General features: G+C 42.0%; 1 non-coding gene across 1 annotated transcript; it reads left to right on the top strand.

The window, feature by feature from the left end:
- The first annotated feature begins 7,002 nt into the window (after positions 1-7,002).
- LOC116087839 lies at positions 7,003-7,109 on the top strand. The gene has a single exon (XR_004117640.1). It is a non-coding gene; the product is annotated as a U6 spliceosomal RNA (small nuclear RNA).
- Positions 7,110-10,112: the final 3,003 nt, after the last annotated feature.

Genomic DNA, 10,112 nt, shown 5'->3' with positions numbered 1-10,112 from the left:
GGCCTGTACCTGTTGGCAAGTTTAAGCATCTTGGTAGCTGTCAAGGGTGTAGGGCCTGTGAACTGGTTAAAAGCAGGAGGTACTTTGAGCTTCATGTAGAAGATGGCCTTTGGCCACTGCAGCATGGTGTAGAGGAGCCATTTATCTAGGCCAGTGAGATTTCTTTGGGGCTGGATGTCCTGTCCAATGCAGAAGTTCTTAAGGCTTTTCTCAGAGGAATGCCTAATCACAATGATAATTTTAACAGTACATTACAAATAATACATACAAGGTATTATTACTATATTGTAAGCATTTAGTGTATCATTTACCATGTAGTAAATCCCCCTTTAAAATACATAGATAGTCAGAATCTTAGACACTAGGGAGACCCATTCAAAAAAGGATTGCAGTCTAGAGTCCTAGAATAACAGACAGCACAGAAATCAGAGGGTCAGGTCTGTCACAGCAATACCCCATAACGTACCAATTCACCTTAGCTTTATATTGTTATGATAAAGCACCATGACCAAAACGACAATTCTGTAGCTCATGGGGACCATGGCAAGGGCAGATTCTGCAGCATACAATGTGGAGAAATGTGGTGATACTTCCAGTTTCCTGATGTTAAAATGCTCACCCAGCTTTGTTTAAGTATGCCTAACAGCCAGTGATTCCAGCTCTCTGTGGTTCTTCCATTTGATCTGTCTAGCATACATATTTCATATGACATATGATTTAATTCCACAAAATTTTACGCTATCACTATTAGGAATAATTTGCAGACTGCATGCCTGGCTTGCTCTGGCCATCAAATACTACTCAATATGTAATTCTGGTCATTGGAAAACTCAGACTCATTTGATAGGGTTTGTATGTCTCCCTCCTCCTGCTACAGCATGTAATTGATTTCCTTTTGTTTGTTCATTGTTCTTCAATGTCCATTCACACAGGCCATTTCATTTTATTCATGGGCAATAATTGTGTTTATTCTGTTTTGCTAAATGGGGATAACCTTTTTTCCTTTCCCTTCTTTTGAAAAGATCCCTCATATGGAAGGAATGATGAGGTATTCTATTGATTCAAATTTCTAATGAGAGAAAAAAAAACCATTAAATTGGCTGTTGATGTGAGCTGCATTCCACATGCCTTAATGTAGAAGCTGACAGCTGCTGCGGGTGACAGTCTGGTGGAGGAGGGTCTTCTGATGATAACATTTGCAAACATGTCTTAGCTCTGCACCGGTGTTGGAGGCTCAGGGATACTGGAAACAGATTTCATCTTTTGGTGATTCAGACTCCTCTCCTGACAATTTAAAAGAAAAGTCCTCATTGGGTTGTTTCAGTGAGTGTTCACACCCCTGTTTCACAAGAAGAAGTCAGTAATTGACAGTAACCTTCCCAGATGTTTAGCAGCACCAGTGTCACAGGATGATTGTAGCATCGCCCCACACATCCAAGCCTGAAAGATGTAAAATGGAGTCTCTTTTTTGCCTTCTGCTTTCTTCTGCTGGTCTCAGGGTAAAGTGGAGGATCTGAAAACTGACTCTCATTTCAGAAAGAAGAAAACTTTGAGGCTAAAGATTTCACAATCAACTACCCCAAGGGCTTCATAATCAGGCTAGCGTGGAGCCAGCCTATCCCTTGCTTCAAATTTGATTCACTATCCAAGTAGCAACCTTTGATGGGACCTTGACCGATCTTCAAACCTCACGATACACACAGATCACCTGGGAAGGCTTTCAAATGCATACTCCTAGGTCTTACTTCTAGAGATCTTGATTCATAGGGTCTGGTATAAGGCCGATGAACTTTGTATTCCATAGCCCTCCCAAGTAGTTCTAACATAGGTTGACATAAGAGATACATTGAGAAATTCTCTTCCTTCATTCCTTATATCAGAGGGCTTTTATGAGAACAAAGCAAATGTAAGATCAGAATGTATTTTGAGCACTTTCAAAGGAAACCAGGATACCAAAAATTAGAGGTCACAGTGCAACCTTGTTCTCTGCCCCAGGCACCGACAGGAGTGAAAACCTCCCCTCTATGTGTCAAAGCAAAGCCCTGAGTTTTCTCCCAGCACCTAGGAGTCTACAAAAGGATTTCCTAGGCGACTTTGATTTGTTGAGGCTTCACTCTGCTGGAAGCAAAATTGGTCTGATTACGAACAACTTGCCACAAGATGATGAAAGCCCTTTGCTCAGCCGAGAGGGGGGATGTCATGATGTGAGAGGGCTCGAAGCACAATGCCGGCAACCTGGTGAGATGTGCACTCTGGAAGGAAGAGAACAGCTTTTTATGTGCCACACTGAGCCCAGGCGTTGTGTTCATTTATAAAAATTACATTAGGTAATTAAACTTCTCAAAAAAAAAAAAAAAAAAAAAAAAACAGATGGACAGAAAAAAAAAGTAAAGAAGAAAGAATTCTTTTCACCACTTCCCTAATGCTAACTAGGTTAAGTAGATTTAATGAACTAGTAGAATTCTGGAAGATCTAGTATGTAGCAGGCACAGAGAAGGAAAGAGAAGACATTGTCATGCATAAGACCCTACTGGCCCTCAGTCCTGGAAACAGTGTGCGCTCTCCTGGGGATACTAACAAGTGATGTTCGGTTATGATCCAAGTAAACATGAAATGAGCTGGAAGAATGGTGAGTTGCAGGGTCTCTCGTTGAACTTAGAACTTGCTGGTTTCGCTGGAGTGAAAGAGGTGGCTAGCAAGAAAACATAGGGATCTTCCGGCCTCTGTCACAGGATATCTGATCATACCGTGATCTTGAGATTGTGTTATTTACTGGAAAAACCTGCTTCTAGTTGTGGTGTGACTCAGCCCTAACACACGCCTTTAATCCAAGAGCTTTTGGTTTATTGTAAATAAGATTAAATGAAGTCAACCATAGGCAAAGAGGTGGAGCTAGCAACCAGTTGATAGGGAGTGAACATGGGGACCATAGAGATTAAGAAGGAGTCAGGAGGACAGATAGAGAGATGCACAGGAAGTAGAAGAGAGGGACATTCAGTTTGAGTGGGGTTGGAAATAGCGTGGAGATGGAGAACTTCCTTTTGTGTCATCAGAGAAGGAAGGTCAGCTAGGTAGTTTTTCTACCTCACTGAGCTAGCAGGCTTTTACCCAGTATCTGGCTTCCAAGTCTTTATTGGTAAAACCGAAAGATTGAGATTTTGTTAAAAACAACAAAATATCCTGTGCTCAACATGAACATAGGAGTTACAGATATGTACTCCATGCCTGGCCTATACATGGGTGCAGGAGATCAAACCAAGGCCCTCATGCATGCATGGCAGTTACTTTCCCTGGATAGCAAGATATCCAACCCCATTTGCCTTTTTAGTAATGCAAATTAAGTGCATTTGTCATCCTCCAAATTATTACATTTGGCATCCTCCAAATTATTACATGTATTATTTGCTCATGGTATTCAAAGACCCACAGTTAATAACTAACCATATAGCCTTTCTGGGGGTAGCTCCTGACAAGTTCAAGCTTTCCTGGAAGTATCATACCTTTCCTTTTTTCACAGTTTTTTTTTTTTTACTAACTTTTAATCTAGTTAGTAGTGATTTTGTTTCCAAAGGATGTGGCTAATTTTATAGCTGTTTCACTAAATATAACTTTGAATTTCATTTCATATGCTTTGTCAATAAACATGAACCAGACAGATGTTGAAAACACAGCAACACTTGAATTCTCCCAAGTCTCTGGTACAGTGGAACTCACCTTCTAAATTATCCGCTAGTCAGCTCTGGGAAAGGAAAGCTCACAGCACATGAGAGATGTTTTTTAGTTGGCAACACAAGCTAAAGAGACTGGTGAACCTTGACCATGTCAGAGCTACTGGGCTCCTACATCCAGTGATCATTCTTTGTAGGTTATTTTTTCCTATGAATATTATCTCCATAATTTTGTTAGGTGTTGGCATGCATGTAGTATGTATGTGTGCGTGATGCAGACACATGATTGTACACATGGACATGAACTGGTCCGTGCAGAGTCCAGAGCAAAATGTTGGGCATCTTCCTTTATCAACCGTATGCTCTCGACCTCATTGCCTAGGAATCTATCAGTGAACCAGAAGCTCACTGCCTGGAGGGGATGCAGGTGCCTGTACGGAAGTTCCAGGAGGATGTTGGATGTGGTCCTCTAATGCTCTCTGCATTATTTCCACGAGACGATATCTCTCACTTAAGCCGGAGCTCACCATTTCTCTCCTAAGCCCCAGTGACCCTGTTGCCTCTTTACCCACCAACATTGGAATGGCAAGTTATGTGCAGCCATGCCTGGATTTTTCTATGGGCGCTGGGGATCTCAGATATGCTTGAGTATCAAGTTGGTCAGCAAAGTCCTCTGAGATCTCCCTGTGTCTGCCCCATAATGCTAGGATTACAGGCATGTGTATCTACCCTCAGCTTTTTATGTGAGTGAGGGGGACTCAAACTTGGATCCTCATGCTTGCAGAACAAGCGTTCGTATCCTCTGTGCCACTTCTTTAGCTCCTTGTTAGCTGTTTTTAAGGAGTCATCTTACAAGTTGAAGTAACTTTTCACAATATCATGGCATAAGTCATTTTTCAGTGAGTGCTTCTTGCTCATCCACACCACTAATCAACTGTACAGGTAATTTCAGTGGTGGCAGGTCTCTACAAATAAAATTCAAGTAGAAATGATTTTGGAGTATTAATAGTAACCACATGTTTTCCAAGTGAAGCTAATGGCAATTTTTAACAGCTTACCATTTACATATGCTTCAGAATTTACCTTCTTGCTATTTTTGAGTGTATGATTCATGATAAGAGCACCTTCCCATTGATGTACTGCAGAGAGTGTTTTTGAATGAGTAACTTACAGTGGGTAGGGTATGGCTCAGCAGATAAAAGCACTTAAGCATTAAGATCTGAGATCCCCAGAACCTATAGGGAAAAAAAAAAAACAGGCATGGCTGCACATGCCTGCAACCTTAATGTTGGTGGGAAAAGAGGAAACAGGGTAGTTGGGGCTTGTTGGCCAGCCAGCTTAGGAGAGAAGCAGTGAGTACCAGCTTAAATAAGAGACCTCATCTCGTGGGAATAATGTAGAGAGCAATAGAGGAACACACCCAACATCCTCCTATGACTTCTGCATAGGTGCCTGCATCCACACAATCCTCCTCCCCTCCTCCTTTGTCCCCCTCCTTCTCTTTATCTCTGACACACACATACACACACATACACACACACACACACACATACACACACACATACACACACACACACACACACACACACACACACACGTTCACCCACATGGGAAATCATAAATTTTAGTTTTAAAGGCCAACTCTGATGTTACTTTATATATACATATATATATATATATGCATATGTATATATATGCATATATACATTAAATACACACAGATATATACATATATGTATATGTACATATGTGTATATATGTATGTATGTATACATACATATATATGTGTATTATGTAATGTATATATCTATGTATGTATTCTTTTTCACTTGACTCTTTACTGTGAATTCCTGATAGAAACTTGAAGGAACTGGGGAAAATTTCACCATAATTGAGAATCTGAATTACAGTGAATGGGTTGCCTGAATTTGGTCCTGACGAACTTTCTTCCCATCACTTCGTATAGGTTGCACATAACCTCACTATGTTGCCACTCCACCTTACTCCCCTGTGAAGCAGGCACATGGTGCTTGCTCCTTCAGAGTCTTGTGAGGATGAAATGACAACCCACATAAAGCATAAAGTGATGAAACAGATTCTATTAAACACTAAATCATATGCTGGCCCAGTTACTTAAGAATGTATTGTTACTCCTTTGTATTCGATGTGCTTGTCAAATTGGTTAAAGGAGTGACAAATAGCCTTCAGATCCAGTGGTCACTAAAGGGAACAAGCAATGACAAATCTCAACACCTGAGAAGGATCCTAGGTTCAAGTCCCACCTACTTCGTGCTATGAAAGCTGAAGAGAAATAACAGCTGGCTGTCTCTGTGTCAGCATGTGAAGTGCATGGGCAGCTTGCTTCTGCACTTTCTCCCAGAAGATCCCCTTCCCCTACCCCAGGCTCTCTCCCACAGCTAGCATGGTGTGCTCAGGCCACTTGCCTCTGTGCTTTCTCCCATACAAGTTCTGCTTTCTCCAACCCCTGCGCCCCTCTGCAGGGCTTCCTCCCCCCACAGCCACAGGTGCCAACTTGAGTGAGATGACGACAGCCTCCCTTGCCTCTGTAAGCTCTGTAACCGAGGCTAGCCCTCTCCCTGATAACCAGATGGACCTTCCCAGGTGCAGCTGGTGCCTGTCCTTGGAAAAAAAGAGATTAGGGTCCCACTTTTAAATCATAGGAGGGAGGTGATCAGGGGCCACTGACTAGTTCCTGATAGCCCCAGGGGGGTCAAAAGAATCCCCTCTCAGCCTTGCAATTCCACCCTACCAAATGGTATCATGTTTGAATTACGACTTGCATCGCCAGCCTTCCCCCATCACCCTAAGCATTTGGAGACTCTCTAACTATGTTGTGTGTAAGGACCAAGCCTTCCAAGTACTTTGCTGTGGGAAGGTTTACAATCTGTGTCTGACTCTAAAATAAAAAGACTCTTACGCATGACTGCACCGGACGCTGCAGTTCTTGAGCTCTCCTGGGTCTCCTTCAGAGTCGGGGTTTCACACATGCACACACAGTCACTTAACCCTTCTTATGCTTAACCAACATGCCATTAGCCACATAGTCTTTCTGAGCCAGAGCCTAGTGCGATTTGAACACTTAGGTTCATAGCTGGTAGGTTGAAGAGAACTGGAAGATCAGTGCAAATTCTCCTCATGTTGTGGATGGAAAATCAGGATTCAGGAAGCAATAGACACAACCAATACTGGAGTTCACTCTTCCATAGTTCCTGTAATGTTTCCTCCACTCAGGTCCTCCTGAAGTATGAAACAGACGAGATCTTTGCTGGCCTTTCCAGTTAAAAAGTAACAGAGGGCTGTTCATGAAGTACCCATGCTCATTTCAGCAGCACACATACTAAAATTGGAATGATACAGAGAGTATTAGCATGGCTCCTGTGCAAGGATGGCATGCGAATTTGTGAAGTGTTCCATATTTTTCAATCCAGAGACCGTCCCACTATGGGATCCATCCCATCCACAAACACCAAACCTCATCACTATTGCTGGTGCCAAGATGTGCCTGCAGACAGAAGCCTGGTGTGGCTGTGTTCTGAGAGGCTGTGCCAGCACCTGACTAAGACCTGACTAAGACAGATGCAGATACAGCCAACCATTGGACTAAGGCTGGAGTCCCCAATGGAAGAGTTAGGGGAAGGGATGAAAGAGCTGAAGGGGATTGCAACTCCATAGGAAGAACAACACTATCAACTAATCGGACCTCTCAGAGCCCCCAGGAACTAAATCACCAACCAAAAAGTATACATAATCCAGTCCATGGCTCCAGCTATATATGTAACGGAGGGCTGCCTTATCTGACCTCAGTGAGAGGGGAGGCGCTTGGTCCTGTGAAGGCTTGATGCCTCAGAGAGAATGCTAGAGGGGTGAGGTGGGTGGGTGGGTAAGGGGAGCACCCTCTTAGAGGCAGAGGGAAGAGGGATGGGGTGAGGGGTGCATGGAGAAAAGACTGGGAAGGGGAAAACATTTGAAATATAAACAAATAAAATAATAATAAAATAAAATAAAATGAAGTAGTCATGCTGCGTGTAACATGGATGAACCTGCGTCCATGCCATGTAAAGCAAGCCAGTCTCAGAAAAACCATCAACAAGATGTTGATCTTATTATTATAAGATCTCAGAAAGTCAAAGGCATAAAACAGAAAGTAGAATAGTAGGGTTTTTTCAAGGTTTAAGGACAAGAGCTGTTGAGAAAATTGATCATAGTATACACATTTTCATCTAGAGAGCCAAAATGAGTTCAGGAGAGATTTAAATTTTTAAAAAATTATTTTATGTGTATGAATGTTTTTCCTGCATGGATATCTGTGCATCGTATGCATGCCTTGTACCTGTGAAAGTCAGAAGGGGGCTTCATATCCTCTAGGACTAGAATTACACACTGTTGTGTGCCATCATGTGGGTGCTGGGGACCAAACTTGGTTCTCTGGAATTGCAGCCTGTGCTCTTAACTGCCAAGAATCTCTCTAGTGCTGAAGAAAGGCAACAGGACAGAGGCCACGTCTCTCTATCTTGTTCATGTCATACCACTCCTAGAGTTCTTGAAAAACTGACAATCTTAATACCGACCAAGACTGATTCTCCTCACTGGACAGGTGCAGCATTGTAGGTGCTGGGAACTCAGTGAGTCAGGCTTTCCTTAGCTCAGGCAGCAGTGGAGAAGCCTAGATCCAGACAGACATACTCAGTCAGTTCTGTGACCAAATTCTGTAAACCTTGAGTATGGCAGTCCATGTCTCTATGCCTCTGTCTCTTTATCAGTAAAACAAAGAGTGAAGATGCTTCAAGGGCCCTTGTGAGAATTAAATTGACTAATTCTTGTGAAATGTTTAATAATCTAGCATAAAACACAAACTCAGCACTCAATAAATGCCCAATCCAGGCTTAATTTCAATGCTTCTTTTTTCATCTCCAGCCCAGTAAAGGAGACTTCCTAATACCAAGATTTGGGAGTAGAGGAGATTTAGAGTGCAATATCACAAATGACTAAATATTTTCTCCAAAACTATCACCTGTAACTTGAGAGACCTTTAGTTGAAACCTAGAAATGAAAAATAAAATGGCTACATGTTGCAGCTAACCATGCAAGTTCTGAAGTTAGCCTGGTAAGTTTGAGCCAGGTTCTGACATTCCTAGTATGTATGTATTATTATATGATAAAACTTTTCCTAGAGAGATGCAACACACATCTATTCAGCATATATAGGAAACCCATGACAGACCAATGTACCAATAACACCAAAGTACAACATGGTGAACCATGTGTTTTGTTGGGATTACTTATAGTAATATGGGTGAGGGGTTATATATAGGAGCAGAAATTATTCAAAGACAGCTGTATCACCAAAATATACTCCAGCATGGATGACAGGTCACAAAAGCTAAGAAACTTGGAGCACATTGCATAGCCTGCAGGTGGCTCAACTGTTGGAGAGTGTCTTTTCCAAGTGTCTTAGTGTAAATCTCTTCCAGACAATTTGGCTGGTCTCTGCTTCTCCAAGTCAGCTGGGCTGGGCTGAGTCTTCTTTGTACCCTGGATGAGAATCTGATTTGCAGCTTGGCTCTTTCTTTCTCTGAGAGGTACTCTCAATGTTTACTATTTACTCTGGAAGGAAAGGGCCTAGTGAGTCTAATCAGTTTCAGGAACTTCCGGAGGATATTTTGAGTCGTTTGCCTTAAGGAGTTTCACTACAGGATGAAATGTTTCAGCATTTTTGGAAACGTATACAACTGTCATTAAAAAAGTTTTAGAATCTTTATGTCCCAAGAATAAGAGACAATTTGTAACAGAGGGGTATCCAGCTTTAAATGAGAGCTTCTGACTGAGCGTTGAGCCTGGGGACTGGCCTTCAACTCCCTACACGCTTGAATCTGTGGTACCGATGCCAATGCCTATAGTCAACTCCAGATACCTACTCTAAAAGCCTCCCCAAGCTGAAAGTCATCCTAAGCTCAGCTCTCTTACCTTCCCAGACTTAGACACTTACCTGCCTTACTAAGTCCTGTGCATTCTGCCTCATAAACATGACAGTCTCTTGAAACTCTCAAACACCTTGCCATCTCATCACCATACTGCCTTGAGTTGAATCCTGATAAGCCCCAAATCTCTTTATCTTAACCACTTCCAATCTAGTGTGCAGCATAGTAGCTAGCCCATGGTAGTGCTTAAAACAAGTATTTGTTGAAAATAAAGATGCTTATATTGGTATTGTTTCTATAAGCAGCACAAAAAATACATAAGACAAGAGACTCTTAAACTAATTTTGTGGCATTTCTTACCAGTGAGTTCAACTCATCAGTATATTTGGTTGATAGAATGCTTTCATTTTTAAATGATTAATCAAAGAGTAGAGCTGTCAATATGCCATGTATCAACAGTTTACTGAAAGGCCAGGTGAGACTAAAAGGCACACTCATTTGTTTT

The sequence above is a fragment of the Mastomys coucha genome, unplaced genomic scaffold (assembly GCF_008632895.1).
Source record: "Mastomys coucha isolate ucsf_1 unplaced genomic scaffold, UCSF_Mcou_1 pScaffold13, whole genome shotgun sequence".
Classification (NCBI taxonomy): Eukaryota; Metazoa; Chordata; class Mammalia; order Rodentia; family Muridae; genus Mastomys; species Mastomys coucha.
The sequence above is the reverse complement of the archived record's forward strand: the minus strand, read 5'-3'. Positions and strand labels throughout refer to the sequence as shown.